The sequence below is a fragment of the Bombyx mandarina genome, chromosome A1 (genome assembly GCF_030267445.1).
Source record: "Bombyx mandarina strain Sakado chromosome A1, ASM3026744v2".
NCBI classification, from domain to species: Eukaryota; Metazoa; Arthropoda; class Insecta; order Lepidoptera; family Bombycidae; genus Bombyx; species Bombyx mandarina.
The window spans coordinates 9515224-9541217 of NC_143234.1; the positions used below are offsets into that span (position 1 = coordinate 9515224).

A 25994-nucleotide genomic window follows, 5' to 3' on the forward strand; every position below is an offset into this window, starting at 1 on the left:
ATACTTTTTACTCACAAAAGTTTCATTTTTACCCCCCAAAATTTCATTTTACCCCGGTTCCCCGACCGCTGCTCTAGAAAATCTGTCAATAAAACTTCAGTATATTCCAAAACAATTCAGAACCGTTTTAATTTGATGAACCAGTTGATCTATTCGGTTATCAATGAACGACAGTGGGCGTTGGTCAACTCTGCGTCATAATTATGTATTCAGTTTAAAAATATAATTAGATAACATAAAGCTTCAATTAATGATATAATGTGTTCATTCTCCAATACACACAGTTTAGTTAAAGGAATTATATTTAGCATGGTTTTTCCGGATTAGGTAATTTTAATGTTTTTTTTATTGCCTACTTGGGTGGACTAGCTCATAGCCCAACTGGTGTTAAATGATTACCGGAGACCATAGACATCTACAAAGTAAATAATGTGCCACCCACCTTGAGATATAAGTTCTAAGGTCTTAAGTATAGTTACAACGGCTGCTCCACCCTTCAAACCGAAACGCATTACTGCTTCACGGCAGAAATAGGTAAGGTGGTGGTACCTACCCGTGCGGACTCACAAGAGGTCCTAACCGCCAGTAAGAGTAATTCGAATTAATACAAAACAGAGTTCATTCTATATATACATATATCTATTAAAATCCATGGACAAATTATTAGATGACTGAATTTCAGCGCTCTACGCGACGTTAAGGATCTCTGGCTAGCAACTTCCCAAAGGCAACTTCTATAAAGACACGTTACAGTACGGATCTTGCCTATTTCTGACACTCAACAATCATGGGTCCTGGTTTGAAGGTTATGTATGATCTGTATCATACGGAATTTGTGAGTCATCAGGATGTGGTGAACATAGGCTTCCGTGGCGGTGTTTAAGAGCTTCGTACGAAAGGAATGGCACTTGCGGAAGCTTGTTCACGGAGCTTACTAGCACTACCCCCTTTTTAAAGGTACCTTGATTAGTTTTTGCTGCTAGGGGCGCTGTTCCAACTCCATACAAATCTGAGTTAACTTTTACGATATCAAGAACGTTAAGAAACTCGCACTAAGCACACAGAATCCTAAACGACTCAGCTATATATACCATTGGTATTAATAACGGTGTCTCCTCCCTATTTGTTAAAATCCGTATCACTGGATCAACTTTACTACATTTAAAAATTAATACATTAATAATTCACTCACCACAAATTCGACCGCAAATTTACAAGAGGAACAAACAGCCTATCTTCAAAAAACACAAACCACAAAATAATCTGTCACCGTTCTGTCGCACTACAGATAGGGAAGTGGCGATAAAGACACACACACTATTTACACGAAATTTTGTTAAATAAACCCAACACAAACACAGTTACGTGAGTTATTTCTGCTCGACAAATCTCTGAGCAAATTAATATTAAATGATAGCGATTGTCGAAGAGGAAGGCTTAACTTTTAAGACCGACGAATTAAACAACCTCGTTGACTTTCAAGGTTTTTATGTTATTGACCAGTCAGCCAGTAGCTACGGGGCTGATCGTTCAGAAGGGGTGCACATTTTTCAAGATGTCGGATAATGTTCTTTCTAGCATATTTTTTTTTTTGATAACGCCATCTTGTTATTTCTTTAAAGCGGTTAGTTGCCCTCAATTAAGAAAAATAGTATTATTATTCGCCAATAGATGTCGGGAAGAGTTGATTATTGAAATACACGAATAAAACAACATTTTCTGAAAATAAATCGTAGCTAGATCGATTTATCGCCCCTGAAATCCCCTGTATACAGGGGATTTTATATGAAAATCGTTGGAGCCGTTTCCGAGATTCAGATTATATATATTATTATATTAATATACAAGAATTGCTCGTTTAAAGGTATAAGATATCGGTCGTGTCTGTTGTCTGGACTTCGGTGTTTTAACGGATCTTTGAACGCACCTAATATTTCAAATTTTTTTCAAATTCATTTGATATCGACAAACATTTCGTGAAGTATTTCCACTAAAGTTTTTTTTTGGCTATCTAATAGCTTTCCGTCTAAGTTGTATGCTCGTCAATTGGCACATTTTGATAAGTACGAAAGTAAGTACACTCAGCATTGTACTGCCTATTGCCATCCTAAACTCCTGAATCATCTGGTGCTAGTTGTGTATTGCGAAATCAAAGTTGTTTTAAGAGCGAGCGTAAATTTATGTAATTTAGATATTAAATTTATTTTCAGCCATCAATTAATTTCTTCACACTTTGATACACCAGATCGCTTTATGTTCGGATGTGCATTCGTGTGAAACTACGCCTATCAAATGGAAGTTAGATGTTGAGAAATAGTGACGATAATGAGCCCCATGTTCGCCGGAAATAGTCACTTCATGAACTCTTCTGCCATATATTTTATCGACAGTGTAAACAATCGACAAAATATGTCGACAAAAACCAGCACTTTAAATTATGATGACATCACTAGTTTCAAGCTTAATAGTAGGTTAATTTGTCAAAAATTAAAAATTAATTTTTTTAAGCAGCATTGCGACCATGTTTTGAAGGGGTCGTTATGAATTTCACTTTTCCTTGTACTACACACACGCACACACAAACCTCACACGCGCGTGATCATGTAATATATTTTTTTCAAACAAGACCTTTTTTGGTAATGACGTCACATTACGAACGTAACGATTTGTTCCGGTATAATAAAACGTACAATTAAAGTACTGAGATCACCGATGTACACGTTAATACATACTAGAATAGAATACGTGATTCAGAATATCTGGTTCCTCGTCGTCAAACGTTCGCAATGAGATCATTGTCATATTATTTTAGAAATACGTATTGTTACAATGAAAAATCTATTATTTTAGGTTTTTCATTCAACTAGATCCAGAACGGTTTTGAAAAAGAAATAAGTCAAAACGTGATAAATTAATAAAAGAAGCAAAATGTAGAAATGAAATCTTTTAGTCTTCAATTATAGAACAAGGTTTTTCACGTGAAAATGAACCATTAAATCTGTACTCACAATACGATGTCGGCTTCCTTCAGGGTGTTATTGAGAATCAGCATAGAAACATGACGTGATTAGCCATGAGCACCAAACGTGTTTTATGCCGATTGCGTAATTTGTGTTCAAGAGCACTATTACTACGGCGGACCGTCTTCGGTGTGAAGTCGTAGTGTGCAGTCACTGGTCGGACCTGCAACCATTGGGAAGGGTCGATGATGTCACCGCTGTGACGTCATCGCCGCCAGCTCAATAAGTGTCCCGTCCCTGGCACGTTCCAATTAATTCCTCCGGGATTCGATTAACGAATACGACTTATTATCATCACTCGTGTATACACGTGCTATAATAATTTAATGTGTGATACTAATCGGAGTGCTTGAAGTATCGAATGGCCGCCAGATAACTAGCCCGAACAATAGACCTTTTTCGATAACTGTATGACCTCTCGGTAAACATGCGGGAGGCGATCGATGCCGAAGACAAATTCAGATGAGTCACGGCCCCATACCCGCCCTTGTTGGCTCGGACTATAATTGTTATGTGTCTAGACGCGCGGCGACGGAGAGGCGGCACCAGAACGGGGCTAGGGTATCTTTGATCGGCCGAACGAGGAGTAACATCAGCGATCCGGTTACATAAACCGCGCGCTTCGCTTTGCGTTTAGAATACTCACGTACTTGGAAGTATCGCGGATGCGGAAACGAGACGAGAAGGTGCAGAGAACGGAAAGCACGAAGAGGTTATGCTTCCAGAAAAAGCTTTTATCTCCATATCACTTCACGAAGGTGTCTGATTGTCCGAGAAAGCGGCGCTGCTCACACATCGCTGAGAGCGACAGCGGAGTTCCTTTCAGGCATCAAATCTCTCACCTAATTTACCAGGCACTTGACTCATAATTGGTTGTGAATTTTCGCGCGATACCAAGGGGGCACACATTATATTATGAAATAGTAACGGGGACACGTGCTCTCGCGGCAGAGAAGGACGGATTCACTGAACGTCCTTGGTGAAGGGGCGCGAGGGGCGCCTGCGGCATCAGACGTTTCAATCATCCCCGGTGGGAGTGAGACGGAAATATCGGCGCACCGCAAGCCAGAGCAGGAGGTAGCGTATCGTGCTATTGACCGGCTCGCAGACCACGCCCACCCGGGCGAGACACGAGCGCGCTGCTGTTCCAAGTGAAAATCGACTATAGTCCCGGGCACACGCCGTTGTAGGTTCTACAACTGCATCAAGGTTACTTCAACGTACCTTACGAAACATGCGCCTATTCAATCTCGTATCTGTCAAGTTCAGGCAGGCTCACTGGGCGAGAGGCCGGTCCGCCACTGGTAAACGACGAACTGGTAGATATCTGGACAGGCCGAGGAAAAAAATCTATAAAGCTGGCTAGATCGCGCTGTTCGATATACAGTCTTGGCATGGAAACAATATAGGTTGCCAGAAAAGGACGCCAGCGGCCGCGAAAGAGAGGAACCGAAAGAATCGGCATGGAGTCACGACACTCGACATAAGTAGAATGTTACGATTTTAATTAAATGCATGCGTAAAGGGTTCCTCGCGTACCGAATCGGTGATATCTCAAGCGTTTTAATATGAAAACATATTTACATTGCCGACATACTATTTGTATGGTACGTTAAAACGATCTGAAACACTTGGTAGTATTTAATTAAAACATACATTGTAAAAAAATGTATACTCACGTAAAACATCATAGCTCTGTCTAATACAATGTTGATTTTAGTACTAACACGAGCTATAAACTTACGTAAGTGCAGTCTTCCTTAACGCGGCAAGTTAGTGTAACATACGGCCAATTACTGTGTAAAACAAAATGAGCTTAGGGGCTTTGTTTTTAAGTGAAATGTAGAATGGAGCTGGAATTAAGGTGCTGCGATGTGTTGGTGTTTTGTAAACTTATTTCATTTAAGGTCTTATATTTAGTATTTTACATATCACTTGATATTTATTTAAGGTATGACAAGTATTTCAAGAAAAAAGGCAGACAAATTATAATTTAACGGGCATGTCACTGGTTCGGTCATTGACCACCGTCCTGTCAATTTCTGCAGCGAAGTAATCATACATCCGGCAGCCGGATAGGTTCGGGCAGCCGTCATTTACAAACAAAATTATATTTCGACCTTATTCATTAAGAGTTACGGGTTTGATTTTTATATCATGATTATTATTTTTTGGATTTTTATTCCCTACCAAGGGCAATAAAAAAATGTTGCCAACACTAGCTCTAGCAAGAGCAGTGCTTCGCAGAATCTACCACCGGATCGAAAACGCGACCCACTGAGAAAATCCGGCGAGAAATTCAGTGGGCTGTGTCTATGGGTTAATTTACTCGTCGGGCCCTTCGTCGCAAGCGACGGGTTCGGCGAGGACGGTGACCGATGCTTGAGGTCCCTAAAAGCACCGTTAATGAATCGGGAGGATCCGTATTGACGTGTTTAAGGCGACGTCGACTGTTTACCATTCGGTCCACAGGATCGGTATGGGTTCACGATAATATTCTTACGTCGTGGCCATCGTTCTTGAATAGGGTAGGCACGCATTTAATTAGAAATACGTTGTAGATTTGGAGCTCCGGTATATAGGCATCGCGCTACCAGTGTGCTGAGTGCGAGTTTTTTAACGTTCTCGATAGCGTAAAAGTTAACGCAAAGTATGCACTTTGTACAGCGCTCCTAGCGGCAAACGTAAGCAAACGATTGAACTCCATACAAAATTGAGTTAACTTTGACACTATCGAGAACGTACTAAGCACATAGTACGCCGTCTTAACCATTATTTTATTGAAAATTTGTTGAAAATTGATTTTATTGACAACATTCACTGTGGCTTAACTTAAAACCGCGCGAATTACAAAATAGCCAGTTCTGTCGAAACGCCCATGTGGTGCGCCCATTACGAGGCACTAAAATTCGGTATCCGAGCGGTAAATACATGTTTAATGATTGTGTACTTGGCAGGCGGCGATGCAAGCACAATCGATTGTTTGTTAAATATTTCTTAGGCTGTTTGTTACGTGAGCCAATCGTTTGGTACGTTATTTTTCAAAAAATTCCAGGATAAGCGGGAGGGAATTTGATATGCCGTAGAATATAATATAAATATTTATAAATATTTTACTAACAATCACGCCACGTTAACTGGTCCCGTGATAAGTTCGTAAAGAACTTGTGTTACAGGTACCAGATAACGGAAATAAATGTAAGATTTTTATTATACACATACATATAATTAATATACATCCATAACCCTGGGAAAGACATTTATATTTATCATACAAATATCTTCCCTGGGCGGGATTCGAACCCGCGATCCCCTAGTGTAGTGACCATGTCACTTACCACTACACCAGACGGACGTTAAAAATGGTCTTGGATGAAAGACACAAGTGGCTTCTAAATTAGTTCCAACATCTATGTAAATTTAACGATAGAGGTCTGCCCTTGTGCCCTCCGGTCATCGTTCTCGTCGAACCCGCCGCTTGCGACGAAGGGCTCGGCGAGTAAATTAACCCACAGACGCAGCCCACTGACTTTCTCGCCGGATCTTCTCAGTGGGTCGCGTTTCCGATCCGGTGCTAGATTCTGCGAAGCACGGCTCTTGCTAGGGCTCTTGTTAGCAACGTCGTCAGGTTTGAACACCGTGAGCTCACCTACTAGTTCGGTGAATCTAGAATAACCCTTCGAGGTTACTAGAATAGGTAGTTAAAAAAAAACTTGTGCCCTTCACGCAAAAACTACTGGATGGATTTCGATTTCTCTTTTATTTTGCTTCCTCAGACATAAAAATATATTGAAGTACACATATTTTTTTAATGTGCGAACAAGTCAGCTTTCACTCACAACACGCACAGTCAATAATATTACAGGATATAGTTTAAGATCGTCCGGTCAAAAACCAATATAGATTAATGTTTTTACATACCTACTATAAAGCAAAAAAATGTTTTTTGATCCTTCAAACACCAAAGTCGACCTAACTTTGCGCGCCAATCTCAAATGAACTTTTAAATTTATTAGTAACGAAAGCTTGGCGTATCTTTTATACGGGGATCTTTTTGGCGATGTCAGAACTAGGTCATAGCTCCTATTAAATACAGTTCGAACTTCGAACGTCAGTCGACATGCGTGATAACGCAACTATTCTTCGTATATCGCATGAAAATTTTATATTTTGGGTGCGATAAGGTTAACTAATGCTAATCTATTTGTTACGTTGGGCATATAAATGTTTTAACGAATAGCAAATAACGTAATTGGATACATCGTTTGTGAAGGAAAATACGACAGAAATTATTTTGAATATTTTTTTTTTGTAAAGTTGAACATAGAACGTGATTAATGGAACTGGATAATCCTTTTAGAGTAACGTCAAAAGTTTCAGAGGAAAGACTCACTCGAAGCAGACCTACCCACGCCGACTGAAGGAATATTAAATTTGTCAAAATACTTTAGAGTTTCTTTGGAGAAATTCTATTTTGAAAACGTAATATCGGATGATTAAAACCGAATGTAAAATTTTAAAGTTATTTTATTTATTTATTTTTTAGTGCTTAGATGGGTGGACGAGCTCACAGCCCACCTGGTGTTAAGTGGTTACTGGAGCCCATAGACATGTACAACGTAAATGCGCCACCCACCTTGAGATATAAGTTTTAAGGTCTCAAGTAGTTACAACAAGTTAGTTTGTGGTGTGTGTTAAGATTTAGTTATTGGTACGTTATATCAAATGGGCATGCTTTTGAGGTGTAACATTGACTAATATGAAAAGTAAGGTAGGTACTTGACAAAAATCTAAATTGGTTACCGGAACCCATAGACATCTACAAAGTAAATGCCGCCACTTACCTTAAGATATAAGTTTTAAGGTCTCAGTATAGTTACAACGGCTGCTCCACCCTTCAAACCGAAACGCATTACTGCTTCACGGTAGAAATAGGCAGAGTGGTGGTACCTACCCGTTCGGACTCACAAGATGTCCTGCCAGTGAATTTAGTATTTTTTTAAGTACTAGGCAAATTTTGATGAAAATTCAAAATCTAAGCCAACTATTGCAAAATCTGCATAACGTTGCCACGAAAACCGTTATCAATTACAGATCCCACAGAATATTAATTAACAGCCGAAGCGAAGCTTCAAACTAAAACGCCTAACACAGATGGCCACAACAAGTTTATCCATAATTCAACAACAATTTACATAATCTAGTTTAAAGTTGAGATATAAACAGCGGTTCTAACACGACACCTGCCCCAGCGAAGCGTAAATGCAAAAGTGACATCGCGTGTCAAACAATTCAATGAAGGCAGACACCGGCCTCATTCATATCTAGTTGGTAGCGTTGGGGCGACCACACAATAGTACAACAATAAAACGTGAATTGATCAGCGGAGACACTTCGGTTAGATAACGGAACGTTTTTTTTATATCATCTACTTCAATTTGGATACTAACGCGATTCCTTTTACTGACATCCGTTGGAGCTACGCGACCTTTATATTTATGAATAGATGTTTTGGTATCAATGACAATAACACTTATTCTTGTCTTCACCTTATCCCACTAGGTGAGGTCGGCAAAGCGAATTTTTCTATTCCATTCTCTTGTATCAGCCGTCATCTCAACACTCACTCCTTTCTCTCTCATATCATCATTCACACACTCCATCCATGTCTTCTTCGGTCGGCCTCTTCCCCCTCTACCTTGCACTACCATTTCCATACATCTATCTCCTAGTTACATGCATCTCCTTTCTACGCATCACATGTCCAAACCACGTTAACAGTCTGCTCTTTAATTAATAAATCTCTGAGGCTACTTTCACACTTCCTTTGATATGCTCATTCCTTATCTTGTCCATTCTTGTTACTTCATACATCTATCTCTAACACTAGAAAGTTTAGTAAGTAAAGTGGCCATAGGACATCTACCCCATAGACACCATAACGCAAATTTCGTTTCCCGTCTTGAGATATAACTTCTGAACCTCTATTGGCCCGCAACCCATCATTATTTATAATCATTACAGTTATTTGTCAATAATTTGAGAATACTTATTATACACGGGCGATGAGGAAAGACACATAATTAAGTCATTATTCTGCCTTACTATTTAGTAATTGATAAAGACGAAACAATTTTTACTGGTGGTAGGACATATTGAGTCTGTACGGGTAGGTACCACCATCCTGCCTATTTCTACCGTGAAGCAGTAATTTAAATTTGAAGCGTAGGGCAGCCGTGGTACTGTTAAAACTGAGACTTAGAGCTTATGTCTCGAGATAGGTTGCGGCATTTACGTCGTAGGTGTCTATGGGCTCCGGTAACCACTTAACACCAGGTGGGCCGTGAGCTCGTCCACCCAAATAAGTAATAAAAAAAAAGCCCACCAAATTCTCCAATTTGAAGATCAAAATACAACAAAGCCAAATCTACAAACAATCTGATTTAATGTCATACAAATTGTAGGCGACGAATTAACATTTGTTATAGTCGGGGACAGATCGCAGCGGCTGTCAAACTTCGGGATCCGCCCCCTAATAACTTTAGATTAGCTGATCATTGAGAACGTAATCATCATTTCTCACAGTTATTGGACTTTGAACAAACGTAGAGCTTTTGTTTGCTTTTATTTCATTTATCGATTGCTTCTGTCATGACTGGGTACCGCTATCCTACCTAGTTCTTTTGGGGAATAGTGGTATCTTAACAGTCTGAAGATCAGGATGGATGAAGGCTTGCTAATAAGAAAACAACCTTTTTTGTTACACATTAGGTCCTGGTTAATGAACCACATTAGGTCCATTAGGTCCTGGTTAATGAACCAGGACCTAAGGAATGTGGAAAATTAATTTGCAATGGCAAAACAGAAGATAGAGGGGTTTCAATTGTTAAGAAAAAAAAGAACATCTCCAGTTTAGTAGCTAAAATACATAAGTGCATTATCTTGATACTAATTCCTAAATAAATTATAATGTTCACTGCACCGCGACCGATGAAACAAACACTTCAGTATTGAAAACACGTTTTTTTGGCAGGTGGCATTGCGAAATTATAAATTCAATGGCAGGTAACTTTGTGAAGTTTGTGATGACGTCATTGGGCAACAAAACACATCTCCATAGAGTAAAATTCGCAGGTACCATCACCAATTGTAAGCTGGGCATAGGTAGGTGCACGTTTGCATCAGTGGCGTTTCTTATATCGGTCTGGTCCACGCAGAGAAACATATTTGGTATTTATTATGCGGCGTTACTAAGTTGGCCGGTCATCGTTCTCGTCGAATCCGTCGCTTGCGTATATTTAACCCACAGACACAGCCCACTGAGTTTCTCGCCGGATCTTCTCAGTGGGTCGTGTTTCCGATCCGGTGGTAGATTCTGCGAAGCACGGCTCTTGCTAGGGTTCGTGTTAGCAACATCGTCAGGTTTGAGCCCCGTGAGCTCACCTACTAGTTAAGGTTACGCTGATGTGGTCTCTCTAGACCATCAACCTAGGTAGGAAAAAAAAACTAAATTGGTTTAAAATTGAGTTAAGCCCAGCAACAGAAATGAATGCATCTTTGTTTCAGCGTTCACTAACGCAGACCCTTCGCGTCTGGTCATTGTGTTCTTATTATATATTTGCGCTGAAATGTACGTGTACAGTATTTATATACGGCAAACTCTTGAATTTCTTGCTTGATTTTGATAGTGATGAAATGGCATTCCGAATCGGTGGTGGTCATACTATTTGAAGGCTAGTGCAGAAGCGATTGCGATATAGATTTCGAAGGGTAGCCGATTTTCAATTAATGCAACGGTGACTAGATTGGTAGCATGTTCCACGTGAGGACCGCGGTAACTAGTGAATATCAGTGAGCCGTGAGCGTGGGTGACAGTCAAAGCCAATATTTACTTAAAATATATAAATAAATATATATTTACTAACAATCACGCCACGTTAACTGGTCCCGTGCTAAGTTCGTAAAGAACTTGTGTTACAGGTACCAGACAACGGAAATAAATGTAAGATTTTTATTATACACATACAAATATTTAATATACATCCATAACCTTGGAAAATACATTTTATATTGATCAAATATCTTCCCTTGGCGGGATTCGAACTCGCGACCTCCTTGTGTAGTGGCCATGTCACATACCACTACACCAGACGGCCTTTTATATATGCCTCATACGGTTCATTTGAATGCAGAGCAATCAGATGAATCATTGTTCCGATCCCGTTGCAGTTTTAGCTGTTCTTGTCAATTGTCTTGGTTTTTGGCGATGAGTCTACACCATGGATGGCGCCTGAGTTGTTGTAATATATATTAGTAGTATGTGTGTATATTTTAGTATTTTCATGCATACTTACTTAATTACTAGGCAATTACAATCCATGCGACCTTGGCACATTTTTTTTTGACTTAAACTACTAAAAAGAACATCCTTAGCTATTTATAACGCGATGACGAATCTATTGTTCTACAATCACGCGATGGTCATGAATTCTCACAAACTCGCTCTTTAACCTTATATTAATAACGAAAAATTTAGTATAAAGAGATCAGACATTCTATAGGAGCGAACACGGACAACTTTGAAATCTTGCAGAAGTTTATGAATACTGGTTTTGTGTTTTGCTAATCTCAATATTTCATTTTACAAAGTCGACGTCACAGCGAATATCCGTAGCTAGCGGAGAACACGCTGAATAGTTTGACGGCGCGACGCTCGCCAGACGTGTGGATCCACTTAAAATAACCAGACTTAGCCGGTCTCGGTAATGTTACTAAGCTCGAAAACGCCCTCCATGCCGTGTCGAGATGATCTATTCAATTCTAATAAGGGTTTGGCACGTGGTAATTGTCACCGACTTTCGTCACACTTATTCATCTTGCTGAATAATTTGACAGTGATATAAGTATTTCTACGGTGCTATGTTTACCTGACGTGAAATAGCTGTGCGATCCGCATTAGTAACACTATTTTGTACATTTTTTTATTGCTCTAAGTGGTCAAACGAGTTCACAGATCACCAGACAACTCTAAAGACCTCATCATGGGATAATGGCTGATCCTTTCTTCAAACATACAGCAGAAATCGGAAAGACGACGATGCCTATCCACGTTAGCTTACAATACGCTCTAGTACATAGCAGACAATATGGGGGGTCTTATCCATAAGCGAGCATGCGGTTCAATACTTTTTCTAGGACTTCTTTGCCTCAATATTTGTTAACATGTGAACGTAACCAATTCGCAACTCGATCTGGGCATGTCGTTTGATCGCAGCGCCATTACCAAGCGCCCACACGCCTACACGTCTAATTACGAAACTGTATAAATCATGAAAGCGTTGAAAATTTGTGTTGGCTCCGGACTAACTTGTTTTACCCGGCGTTAGTGTTTGGACAAGCGAGCTGATGGAGAGCGCGAACGGTTTTGAAATGTTTACAGTTCTTACGCTGTCGTTTCGAAGGTAGGCGGAATAAATTTACAGGTCGGGAGATCTAGGTAAGATAATATTCTATTCGTCTATTAATCATAGGTAACGGATATGTAACTACGTCATCCCTGAGCTACTTACTCATTTTTCCTACCATACTATACCTCCTCCTCCTCCGTGCGTCGTATTCCTCAGTTCTGAGGGTCGTGACCTTTACTGAGCACTTTTGTTAGGACTATGTTCCTCCATTCACTTCTGTCCTCCGCGCAGTGGATAGCGACATTGATGCTGGATTCCAAAGTCGTCTTAATCTGATCGGACCAGCGCATATAGTATACCTAACCTACCTGTAATGAGTGCCAGTGATAAGGGTAGGTTAGGTTAGGTTAGATTCCGAATATTGTGGAGCCTACTTCTATTGCGAAACAATCATGTTTCCTATTTTAAAGACATACGTTCATACCAATGAGGACTTGACTCCGTATCAAGGTTTTCACGTCATGTTTCCAAAGATTCGGGCGATCACAAATACATTAACATGATCGGTAAAATTAAAGGGTCCCTACAATCCCGCTTTTGCAGGTTAGCTGTCGGGGCTCCGTGGTTCGTGAGGAACGTTGACCTACACGACGACCTGGGCCTCGAATCAATTCGGAAATACATGAAGTCAGCGTCGGAACGATACTTCGATAAGGCTATGCGTCATGATAATCGCCTTATCGTTGCCGCCGCTGACTACTCCCCGAATCCTGATCATGCTGTAGCCAGTCACCGTCGACGCCCTAGACACGTCCTTACGGATCCATCAGATCCAATAACCTTTGCATTAGATGCCTTCAGCTCTAATACTAGGGGCAGGCTTAGGGACCCCGGTAACCGTACTCGTCGAACTCGACAAAGAGGTCGACGTGCAACCTAACCCATGCATCAGCCCGCTGAGTTTCTCGCCGGATCTTCTCAGCGGGTCGCGATTCCGATCCGGTAGTAGATTCATTCGCGAAACAATTGCTCTTGAGTTGTTAGGTCTCCTTCGGAGGCGCTCGGGCAGTTGTTAGCAAATCCCACCCCTCTTGGCTGAGCCTTTGCTCGCCCACCTGTCCTGGTGAAACTGGAAAGGCCTTCGGGCCACCAGTAAACTTTCAATCATAAAAAAAATAAAAAATTAAAGGTATTTTTGATCAAATGTTTACGTAGATTTTGAACAATAACCATTGGGCGTCAGAATGGCATATTCGACAGTTATCAAAACAAATCAGGGGTACGGAAACACTGTTTCAAGGTATCGATCATGAAGCTGTGTATTGTATGTCAATCCAAATGTTTCAGTTAAAAAAGTTTTAATTGTGTACAATTTTTTGTCGAGATATTTCGTGTCGGAGTCCAAGATCACTTGCGGATCACCGAGCCACTGTAGTTTGTATAATTTTTATTGCTTTAAACGTTCAGACAGCAGGTAATCATTTCGAACTCTTTGAGCACCCCTTTCACATAGAAAGACGTGACTGCTTCCCAGCAGAAATACGCAGGGCGACGGCATCTATCAGTACACAGGACCACCAGAAGAAGTCACCAGTAATTACACAAATTATAATTTTTGCGAGTTTGATTTATATTACACGATGTTATTCCTTCATTGTGGAAGTCATTCGGAAACATGTATTAAATGCGCATTTCATTAGAAGATTTGGTACCAGTCTATAAGATTTGACCGCGACACAGTCGAAGCGCTTGATAAGAATGCACTGGGTGTTTTTTATTTATTTTTTATTGCCCTAGTAGGCAGACGATCATAGGGCCCAACTGATGGTGAGTAGTTACCGTCGCCCATGGACTTCAGCAATGCCAGAGGCAGAGCCGAGCCGCTGCCTACCGGGTCTTATTCTTTGGGCACGACGACTTCGACTGTTTAGAGAACTTAAAGCTGCGGGGAGATGGAATCAGGCGGTACAATCGCACGACCACGACCTGTCTTGTCCACGTAATGAACTCTTCATCTACATATTAATACGTGAAGCAAAAACTTTGTACCCCTTTTTACGAAAATTGCGCGGACGGAGGATTATGAAACTTCTCATACTTATAGAGAATATAGAGAAGGAGTGCACAATGCTAATAATAATGCATAAAAGATGCTTTAAATTAATAAAGAAAACATTACACACACTACCGTGTATTTGACACAGCACATACATAAAAATATACTCTTTGTTTACTGTCAATTGGGACCCTTTTGTTATTTTTTAAGTCTGTGGTGGAATTGTAAATATATAAATATTGTTTGTCTTTAATATTATTGATCTATAGTGCAGTTTTGGCGAATACTGCGATTATATTATCGAATTATAATAGTGTTTGACAATAGAACCATAATAATGTTTAAACTTATAATTTCAATTAATTATAGTCGAGTTTCGACTACTGCGGGGCCACTAGTTCTATTAATTTTACAATATCCAAATACTTTGTCGATTGGAGAGGTCTATATTCAGCCCGGTCACCGTCCTCGTCGAACCCGTCGCTTGCGACGACGGGCTCGACGAGCGAATTAACCCACAGACACAGCCCACTGAGTTTCTCGCCGGATCTTCTCAGTGGGTCGCGTTTCCGACCCGGTGGTAGATTCTGCGAAGCACTGCTCTTGCTAGGGTCAGTGTTAGCAATTCTCCGGTTTGAGCCCCGTGAGCTCACCTACACAAGCTAGGGTAAGCTGAAATAGCCTCTAAGGCTATGCAGATTAGGCAGGTAAAAAAAAAAAAAATTATTCAGCAGCGGTCAGCTATAGGCTGAATTGATGAATGCTCTGTACATTTCTACGACATCGATAAAAGTTTCATTGACTTTATACAAAAAGTGGGAGTTAGCTGTTCGGAATGCAGACGATTTTTTTTTTGAGCTCTCGTCGCAGTCGTCTCTGGCAATAAAAATAAATTTAGTTTCTCAAATTTCAAGGAAACCACGATTGAGGAGACATTAAAAACATTTCGTTAATACCGGACCGGTAACATGCGTCATGGCATATGCGTCTATTGCCTACCTGGTAATTCCACCAAATCTCATTATGAAGTCGATGAATTTTTTTTTAATCCCTGACCAAAGGAACGTATTTTTTTGTTGTTGCTAAGATGGGTGGACGAGCTCACAACCACCTGGTGTTAAGTGGTTACCGGAGCCCATAGACATCTACAACGTAAATGCCGCCACCCACCTTGAGATATGAGTTCTAAGGTCTCGCATAGTTACAACGGCTGCCCCACCCTTCAAACCGAAACGCATTACTGCTTCACGGCAGAAATAAGCAGGGTGGTGGTACCTACCCGTGCAGACTCACAAGAGGTCCTACCACCAGTAAAATTGACGCGTATTTAAAAAAATATCAATGGTTTCATTAAAAGAGAACACGGAAGAAAAATCAAATTGAAAAAAACAATACGGTATAATGTGAATCCAATAAACTTATATAATTTTAATGATAATATTCATATTTCGCGAGGTTGATTGATTGAGTCGAATATTCAAATTATCAATGAATCAAAAATGATTTTTTTTTGTGAGGCGTTGAATTTTAATTTTAAGTAGATTAACATCATATAACCGTTGTTTTTAGTAATGCATTGTTATATTTAGTCAGTTTTTGAATGATTCTTTTTCTATTAATTCTTTCTGGTCTCACTGCTTCGAAGTTTACAAATTTAGAGGATCGATGAAAACTTAAGAATTTTTAATTTTGAATGGATTTAGGTCCACCATCATCATTGATTCAAACGACATTAAATGACAGGAGATAGTGATTGTCTAGATTCACGTGACGAAATTAGGTCAGTATATACAAAATCACGGTAAGGTAGAAATGAATGAATAATGAGTAATGTGAACTGAATTACGATAGTCTTTTTTCTTGAAAAAAAAAAAAAAAAAACTGCGCAAAATTCACAATTAAAAACAAATATACATTCAACAATTCACAAATATCTCCGTCAATGTATAGTGATAACATACATTTTACGTATTAATTTGTTAGGCTAAGATTTTAGAAATACGATTTAGATAATTATTTCTTACGTTATTATTAGACTTCAATTTCATTTTACGAAATGATTTTATACTTTTGTTATTTGTTTTAATGTATGGTAAACGAAGATTTGTTTTTGAAAATGCTATCAACTTTTTGGCGGGAACGCGAGGAGTGAAGTTGTGTGATTTGTTTTATTTTGTCTGTTTTGTGTTTCTTTGGGTTTAAATGTTTATCAATGGTGGTTTATTAACTGTTTAATATCTGTGAAAGTGCACAAATGTGGGAAAATGAAACAAAGCCGCTGGACGTAGCTTCTCGGGATCCTCCAAAAAGTCCACTGAAAAACTCTTAGTAAATGACCACCATTTTACTGAGATTATATTTCATCCCATATCATCTCATCTCATTTCATTTAATTTCATCCCAGTTGATTAGTGTCTCAAATTAATTATCTTCATTTCATTTCACTCCATAAAACAATTTTTCATAAAAATATGAATAATATAAATTAAAATAAGACATGACTTAAAGGTTTCAGTTACCAGGTCATAAAATCTCTAAAAAAAATGCTATCATTTTCTACCCTCTGTTTTATTTATACTAAAACTTACCGATATCCATTCGTTAAAGCAGTTTAGAAGTGTACAGACAATGAAAAAGCGTATTACCTGGGAACAAAAGACAACCTTTTAAGTATAATATATTTTTATGTGACACTTCAATTATTATTATTATTACGAAAACTGTGTTATCAGCTGATATTGAATTAGCTCATCATTAAAGAAAATTAAAAATAAATGACGAAATATTAAATACATTACAATCTATCATTGGTCAAACGTGAGCAACAGCCTTGCAGTCGTCGTGGCCTAAAAGCTAGGACGGCCGGTGCATTAATATCGAGCTGTGCCGGTGTTCGAATCCCGCTGACAGGTAAACATTTTTCTAATGAAATACGCACTTAACAAATGTTCACGATTGACTTCCACGGTGAAGGAATAACATCGTGTAATAAAAATTAAACCTGCACAATTTTTTATTTACCCAATTACTGCGTAATGTGTTTAGATTTGAAGGCTGGGGCGGCCGTGGTACTTTAAAACTGAGTCTTAGGACTCACGTCTCAAGGTCGCTAACCATGTAACACTAACTGGTCACGGCCTCCTCGACACATCTAAGTAATAAAAAGAAACTATAGGAAGTTCGAAGTACAGTATTGCTGGACACGGACGACAATGACGTTATTCGTTGAGTTTTGATTTTTTTGTTGCTTATATGGGTGGACGAGCTTCACAGCCCACTGGTTTTATGTGGTTACCGGAGTCCATCAACGACGTAGATGTCGCCACCCACCTTGAGATACGAGTTCTAAGGTTTCAGTATAGTTACAACGGCTGCCCCACCCTTCAAACCGAAACTCATTACTTCTTCACGGTAGAAATAGGCAGGGTGGTAGTACCTGACTCACAAGAGGTCGTACCACCAGAAATATTGCCGAAACAATTCTCTTTATATTATTTTTATAACATTACTTATAATATTACTGATAAAAAGTAACAGTATCTTGAGGTTTCTTGAAGCAGTTTGGTTGGACTTGTGCTTCCAATTACACGCTAAAAATGATTTTTAAAACTACATTAAAACCGACTAAGTTCATTTTTTTCATTGCTGAAAGGTCTCATTAAATTCTCTGATCGAAAAAGCATACTAGGGAATATTTTAATGATACCAGTTCGATTCCAACTCTCTATTGAGTTTTATGATTTCCTGCTCTGGGGGCAGCCATAAATTTAAAACGCGCGAGTTTCTCTTAAACTCACAAATCACGTGCAGCAAACTCTTGCAAGTTAGAAACGCCCGTCGAACACATTTCTTCATACAATCGAAGTTTCTGGAATTCTCAAGAACGTTCTAGAGACGACGGTTACTACCCAAGGAGCGCTTGTTAAATTTATGAATAGATTCCGAGATTTTTATTATTGTAGGTGCAGTTTAGGCATACGACGTGGTAAGTTTGACGATGAAAGCTAAACTGTAATAAGCTAAAAGGTTACTTTTGAGCTTGTCTGAGATTGAGCTTTTGATGTACCTACTTATGATTATTAGTTACGTTTAGTTTTATTTAGATTAAGTACAATTGTCGTTATACTGGTGGTAGAACCTCTTGCGAGTCCGCGCGGGTAGGTCCCACCACCACGCCTATTTCTGCTGTGAAGCAGTAATGCGTTTCGGTTTGAAGGGCGGGGCAGCCGTTGTAACTATACTGAGACTTTCGAACTTATATCTCAAGGTGAGTAGCGCATTTGCTTCGAAGATGTCTATGGGCTCCAGTACCCACTTAACACCAGGTGGGCTGTAAGCTCGTCCACCCATCTAAGCAATAAAAAAAACTATTTTAGTGATTAAAGAAAGCTAAGTGCATGGCTTTAATTGTTATGAAGAAAAATAAAGACTATTAAAAAATAATATTAATAACAATAAAGATTGTCAATTTAACTGACAAACAGAGGAGAAATCGGTACTGAAATGTTTTATCTTTTCCTATTTATGTTTAACTCCAAGTATTAAAGTCAATTTTAAGAAAATATCATCTAATTTTATAGCCAAATTTCAACATTAATCTCAAAATATTGTGCTATGTATATGATGATCGATACAAATCTGTTATTGATTAATAATAGGGGAGCATTTTTGAAGAGGCTATTTCTATAAATAGTTAATCTAAATATATTATTCCAGAGCACGAGACCCCAAGAACAAAACTACACACGATTTCATTTAACGTTCATTACGTTAGAAAACCTTCTCTTAGCTATTTGACGTCATCGCTATTACGGTGCGGGTGTGTGAGAGAGATAGCAAGATTTTTTTCAGGACATGTATATCTCATTGTATATAATAATATGTATAAACAGACATCGAAAATCAAAAGCCCACTGAGTTTCTCGCCGGATCTTCTCAGTGGGTCGCGTTTCCGATCCGGTGCTAGATTCTGTGAAGCGCTACTCTTGTTAGGGCCAGTGTTGGCAACACTTCCGGTTTGAGCCCCGTGAGTTCACCTAGACGTTAAGGTGAAGCTGAAATAGCTTCTTATAGCTATCAGCAAAGGCAGGAAAAAAAACATGAAAGACATTGTATTTCCCAGCTTTTGTACCGTTCATTAAGAATACCGCCATACCATTATTAAATAACACAGAATATTATATAACAAAATCAGTAATAATCACACGCAGATCGCCAGACATGAGCGTCATCTTGGTTTAAAACACGCTAAATGTATGTATTTCACACTTCAAGCTATTCAAGTCAAGGTAAGGTTTTTTTTTGTTAATACCGTTCACTTAATCGCAATGTTTGTGAATTACATCTGAATATTCAATTCGTAATTTTTACACATTTTTCTATTCTACTGAACAATGGGAATTCTGGAAATACTATATGTAGTAGATATCTAAGTTTAAAATAAAACATTTAACCCATTTTTCCAACATAGAAATCAAGATTTAGGCCAGAAGACGATGATTGTTTGTTCTTCTCAGTGTCATTTTTTTCTTCTACATATTTTAGTGACTTCGAGTGGTCATACTAGTATGAGTAGATGAGCTCACGGGGCTCTAACCTAGTGACGTTGCTGACACTCGCCCTAGCAAGAGCAGTGCTTTACTGAATCTACCACCGGGTAGGAAACGCGACCCACTAAGAAGATCAGGCGAGTAAATCAGTGGGCTGCATCTGTGGGTTAATTTACTTCCAGCGACGGGTTCGATGAGAACGGTGACCGGTGCTTGAGGTACGTAAAAGCACCGATGATTCATCGGGAGGATCCGATATGACTTATTTTGGGCGACGGCGACTGTTCACCATCGCAGAGTCCGCAGATCCGAAGGATCGGGTATGCACCGTCAATACGAAGACTTCTACAAACGTCTATAATGATTATTAGTAGATATATAGTATACATTATTAGCACTTAGATCCTAAGAATATGCAGTACATATTCCAAACCTACTCGGCTTGGTACCACCGCCCTGCTTATACACACTAGTGGTAGGACCTTTGGTGAGTCCGCACGGGTAGGTACCACCACCCTGCCGATTTCTGCCACATGGCGCATTTAAGATGTCAATGGGCTTCAGTAACCACTTAACACCATGTGAGCTGTGAGCTCGTCCACCCATCTAAACAATAAAAAATAAAAGCCTATTCGGCTTGGCACCACCGCCAAGCTTATCTCCAATGCGACGGCAACTAGTGTTTTCTACTGACCACCGACACCATGCCATTAGCTCGAGTGCCAAATATTAAATGGTCACAAATGGCAGGTTCGTTACACTCATAAGTAATTGTAGCTGAAAATAAAACCAGCACGTTCAACTCGGGAAGCACGTTTCCATCCAAAAAAAAAATTCCAATACGAATCCTTCTGTGCAATCAAAGCAACGAGCGGTCCTATGTGAAATTTCATTTGAAAGCGTTTGCAATATTCAATTTTTGCACGAGCTCTGTTCTCGATGCCGACAGAACAAAGCCAACAACGAATAGTGCTTGCTCTGTATCGACACATATTTCTTGCATCGCACACCCATTAAGCTGATCCTATTGATCCACAATATATCGGTTAACGACGAACGTGATTAACTAAGGGGAGGAGAAATGTGACTAAGCAAGCTTGCTTTGACAGATCTAAGTATTCTAAGCGCAAATTACAACTGTCCAATTTATTTTACTAGAGATCCCGCAGTAGTCGAAATTCGACTATAATTACTTGGAATTGTAAGTTTGGATACTATTATGATTGTATTTTATACTTCTATAATCACAAACTTCGCCAAGAGTACACTATAAAAAAATATATTAACAAAGACAAACAATATTTAATCTATTCTAAATTTGACAACAGACGTCAAGAACAAAAGTTTGACAATAAATAGTATGTATGCGTGTGTGCGTCAAATACATGGTATGTAGTGTGTGTAATGTTTTCTTTATTGATTTAACGTATCTTTTATGCATTATTTTAAAAAAATATTAGCATTGTGCACTTCTTGTCTATATTCTCTATAAGTGTGTAAAATTTCATACTCCTCCGTCCGCGCAATTTTCGTAAAAAGGGATACAAAGTTTTTGCTTCACGTATTAATACCTATATAGATTTCCCTTTTTGCATGACAGACGCCCGTTTGGAATTAACGAAGTGTTTTAGATTGAAATACGATCTTTCAATTTTGAACTGACGCTTGGTCACAAAAATTATCAACGCGTGAAATTTTTTGTGACCGATTGTGTGCGATTCACTGATGGTTGGATCTCTTGTGAGTCCGCGCGGATAGGTACCACCACCCCGCCTATTTCTGCCGTGAAGCAGTAATGCGTTTCGTTTTGAAGGCTGGGGCAGCCGTTGTAACTGTACTTGAGACCTTAGAACTTATATCTCAAGGTGGGTGGCGGCATTTGCGTTTTAGATGTAACCACTCCAGTAACCACTTAACACCAGGTGGGTTGTGAACTCGTCCACCCATCTCAGCAATAAAAAAAAAATTTGTGAAAAAAAATTAACTCGATAGCGACGTAATAACTAGATGTCCTCCCTCGGCTTTTAGCTACGCGCCTTGTATCACTGAGACCACGTGAGACGTGTGAATGAAGCGATCAGTTACAATGCTTTTAGGAATCATCTTTATTACATCAAGTTTTATCGTTGGTTGGACCGTGACGTCATACTTTAGATTTTTTTCTAATCGATAATTATCAACATATAACATCATAAAGGCATCGCATGTCTTGAGGGTAAGTCTGTTGGTTAAGCCACACACACGGGCTGCCATCACCACCAAATTCTACCGCCAAACAAAAAAGTTTTCTGGATTCAAAAGAAATAGAGCAGTTATACCGTACCTGATGTAAACAAGACTCTTAAAATGGGATTTGCTATCCGTTCAACACTAGGTGGTTTGTGAGCTACTTAAAAGTAATAACAAAACGGCCTAATTATTATAGAGAACCATTATGTAAATGGGATATTTTTTATTTATTGCCCTTGTAGGCAGACCAGCACACGGCCCACCTGATGGTGGGTGGTTACCGTCGCCCATGGACTTCAGCAATGCCAGGGGCAGAGCCAAGCCGCTGCCTACCGTTTAATAGATGCGAATAATGAGGCATAAAATAGGCAAAGAGTATACAGATAATGTTACTTGAATCATGTTTATTAAATTGTATGATGACGCATTACGTGCTCGCTCAGAATGAACCAATAGTACGACCTGTCTCTGTTGAGTAGCATATGTATAGTGCAACAGTAGAAAAATTTATTTGTACATTGAAGAAAAGTATTAAAAACAATAAGGGGGTAGTTAAAGAAGAGTAATTAAAAATAGACCAGCGATAATTAGAATTATTTTCTGTCAGTTTGTTCGGGCAAATATTGGGAACATTATTAATAAGGTAAAAAAAAATATGTAAGAATGAAGATAAGGGTTTAACGCGCTTACCTAAGCCGGAAATGACGTCAGATTACAGAATAGAGTACGCGGTATGTAAGTTGTGCGGTAATTTTAAAATATATGAGCAGTCCGGTTCCCTGCTACGTATAACTGATTCACATTTTCTTAGATAATCACGCTTCGCACACGTGAATATAAAAACACGACATAATCTAGTAGTAGTGTCGATGTACGCAATTATCAGTTTAATTTCCACCCACTTCTGAGTATGTCAACACGTAACTTTGCAATTGCGTGTACTTTTAATAACAATACCATGAGGTAGCTTTGATGATGAACCATGAAAGATGTGTCACGAGTCACGAAGCGCTTAAAATAAAATAAAAAACTACCCGTGAACTCATCGAATTTGTGCTCATTACATAACGTGCCCAAAAATTTTTTTTTCTCCTTAATTTAAATTTAATTTATTTAATGGATAAATTCTGCGAAACAAGTAAACAGTTTTAATTAATTAATGCTGTTCGAACCACTAGACTTATCTATACTTTATCATTTAATAAATAACTAATTATATTCTTTAAATACAGTGTTTTAAACTTTGATCTCATGTCTCAAGGTAATCTGTGGCAGCTCATCTCAATGGGCCTCGTCTTTCCTTTTACGTTTCTTGATAAATTAAAATTTATTTTAACTTAAGTCATTGACCTAGAATTATTCATCATCGCTATCTTTGGACACGAAGCTGATTTAACTCAATAGTGGCTCAACCGAACATCGGAACGCCCATTTCCGCGCACAAAAAACTACAAGTATTCTTGTAAATCTTACTTAGATATATGAATATCAAAACGTCAAGATTTTTGCGTATTTTGGACTCTAAGGTGTTGGCGTTAAGGTATGCTATGCTTGCCTAAGAAAACTTTACGTGCCATTGTCTTCGCTTGTGACCTTATTGAATTACACACTCAGAAACTAGTTGACCTTCGAGACTCCCACACGCAAAAAAAACATACATTTAAAATTTAGCGGTATTAACATCCAAAGGTAAACTGATTGGCCAATTTTGGTGCGATTCATAATATTAATTCACATCACCCCTATAACATACACGAATTGAAATGTTCTTTCAGCAGTAAATAACAGTTGAAAATCGCAATGAATATTTCACATTTGGGAAATTTTGCGTATTTAGCTAAACGAAGTAAATAAATAAATAACCTTGATTTACATCTCAGCACATAAGCGTGACAATTTAATATGATAAAGAGGTTGGATATTATTACTTTAAAAAGGAGTTTAAAACGGCGCATTGAGTGTTTTAAATCACAAATTTGTAATTTTTACTTGTTCGTTTCTTGATAAAACACATTTCCAGTCTCTATTAACGGTGCTTTTAGGCACCACAAGCACCGGTCACCGTCTTCGTCGAACCCGTCGCTTGCAACGAAGGGCTCGACGAGCGAATTAACCCATAGACACAGCCCACTGAGTTTCTCGATCTTCTCAGTGGGTCGCGTCTCCTATCCTGTGGTAGATTCTGCGAAGCACTGCTCTTGCTAGGGTCAGTGTTAGCAACACTCCGGTTTGTGCCCCGTGAGCTCACCTACACACGTTAGGGTGAAGCTGAAATAGCCTCTCAAGGCTATCAGCACAGGTAGAAAAAAAAATCCAGTTGCTTAAAATGAATCGACATATTATTTCCTTACTTAGTTATTTAATTTATTTCTTCAATGACCGATTGTCGCACGTAATCAAACCACTTCAGTGATAAACAAATTAGTGGAGTGGGTATACCGTGACCTGAGGGAACACATTAGGTATGTTACGTCTGCAATAAAAGACGCTTGCTGGCCGGATTCTTTTAAGATGATCACAGCGAAGCCAATTCCCTGACAAGTTATGTCATATGAGTCAATTGGCCTCATTTTATATTACACCGAAGCGAGCCTAAGGTTTCAGTTATGCCTATTTGGCATCAAACCGACTCGGCCTATTTGAGTAAGTTTTTGGCTCGCACTCAGACTTTAGCTTAGGAACTTATTTATATTTATTAATAACATACATTCTGAATAGGACGACTGGCGTCGATAAATACAAAAGAAGCCACATGACCTCTATGAAGCATACGTTTACAGCTGTACAACTAATCGTTATCAAAATAAATTAATATATTAACACGTACCTACTACTTATTTCATTTCGCTCGCATACGTACATGTCTAATTAAAAAAACCAAGGTGACTCGAAATTGAACATAGAAAAAAAAAACCGGCTTATTTCCATGATCGCGTTCCGTGAAGGCCAAGAGAGTCGCACAGTTGAGGTCTTTAACCTTTTAATTATAAGGTCGTCACTACACCCACCTTGGTGATGGAGTAGTTTAATGTGTCACCCGTGACCCGATGACTCATTGGTGATAAGGCCGTCAACGATAAGTGCATCCGATACGTGTGGGGCAAGAGATTTGACTGGTTTGTTCGGTTTATCATAGGGGATGTTTGCCCTTTTTTATCAAATTTAAAGAACGATAAACCTATTTTCATTTTGGTACTGAGATATTCTCGGACAACCGCCATTAATAATTTAGCTTTCTTCTCGAACCCAGTTTCCGAGGTTTCCTTTTAATGTCGGGTTCGTTGTTAATCGGATGGATAGGAACCTATAGTCTATAATGTGAATATCGCCACTTATATCGTATCTTAATTCATAGGCTGTAGCCATAGATCTTTCTCATATAATCGCCTATAGATTTTTATTGACGGTAGTCCGTACTGAAATCCATAAGGGAAGCGTTCGCGAAGCAGTCATGAGTTCCAGTATGATAACTGAGAGTGTAACTTAACAAAAGAGATTTAGACCTCATGTCTCAAAATGGATAGCGGCATTCATGTTGTGGTGCCCTATATACGATGACCACTTTACACCGGTTGAACAGTAAGCTCAATAGTTGGGTAAATAACCCAACTACACAATCAAGAAGGCTGTGGTCTTCAAAGCGGTGGTTATTAGGTAGGAAAAGTTAGTTAGAGGTACATTTGCAATTCAGACTAAAGATGTGTAACTAATAAACTCGAACGTTAAGATAAGT

General features: G+C 39.0%; 1 protein-coding gene across 23 annotated transcripts in view; it reads right to left on the bottom strand.

The window, feature by feature from the left end:
• PMCA (plasma membrane calcium-transporting ATPase 3) overlaps positions 1-25994 on the bottom strand; it is a 192483-nt gene that overhangs the window by 101061 nt on the left and 65428 nt on the right. The window contains exon 1 of one of the 23 annotated variants that reach the window (XM_089739571.1): positions 3009-3178. The exons of 20 other annotated variants lie outside the window; for them this stretch is intronic. The gene's annotated coding sequence lies outside the window, so the exon portion shown is untranslated. Of the gene's footprint in view, positions 1-3008; positions 3179-3670; positions 3968-25994 lie in introns of those variants that run through there. 2 more of the 23 variants (XM_089739566.1, XM_089739567.1) reach the window with 2 other exon arrangements.